The sequence below is a fragment of the Nannospalax galili genome, unplaced genomic scaffold, assembly GCF_000622305.1.
Source record: "Nannospalax galili isolate Female #2095 unplaced genomic scaffold, S.galili_v1.0 scaffold53, whole genome shotgun sequence".
Classification (NCBI taxonomy): domain Eukaryota; kingdom Metazoa; phylum Chordata; class Mammalia; order Rodentia; family Spalacidae; genus Nannospalax; species Nannospalax galili.
The window spans coordinates 2,076,737-2,077,552 of NW_008332852.1; positions in this window are offsets into that span (position 1 = coordinate 2,076,737).

Consider the following 816-nt stretch of genomic DNA (forward strand, 5'->3'; position numbering starts at 1 on the left):
GTAACCCCAGCACAGAACTAGAAAATGAACAGCAGACCCCAATCTTATCCAAAGGAATATAGACAACTGATTACCGCTAGATGAGGAACAGCTGACCTTCCTAAAACAAAGACCTCTAGATAGGCTGACTAGATTCACCAGAAGGGCAAGTAGTGGGGAATGGCTGGGGGTGCCAACAACACAGCAGACATAGCAGGGATATCAGAGTATAAGGGCTCTAGTGGGGAGAGGGAGGCTAGGGGAGAGTACTACCTGGGAAGTGGGTGTATAAATAAATTTAAAAAAAAAGAAAAAAATAATTCTTCAAAGCATAAAAATTTGCTCCTTAATAATTAGTAGATGTGAAAAACATTACACTTAGAAATCTATCTGATGACTTTATATCCATGCTCAGATGCCAAGGAGCTCAGGGGAGAGGGAGGCTAGGGGAGAGTACTACCTGGGAAGTGGGTGTATAAATAAATTTAAAAAAAAAAGAAAAAAATAATTCTTCAAAGCATAAAAATTTGCTCCTTAATAATTAGTAGATGTGAAAAACATTACACTTAGAAATCTATCTGATGACTTTATATCCATGCTCAGATGCCAAGGAGCTCAGAAAGTAACCAGCTGTGACTAGTAATAATCAGATATATAGAGATTAAAAATGCATGTGCATCTTAGTGTCAATTGTACTAAAAATGAATTTTTCTGTATGAAAATGTATTTTAACAATGAAATGGAGATATTTTTAAAGTTTAAAACCTCATTTAATTTTATGTCTTATAGGGTTTATACTGAGTACAATATTGTATAACTGTATTAATTCAACTGTAA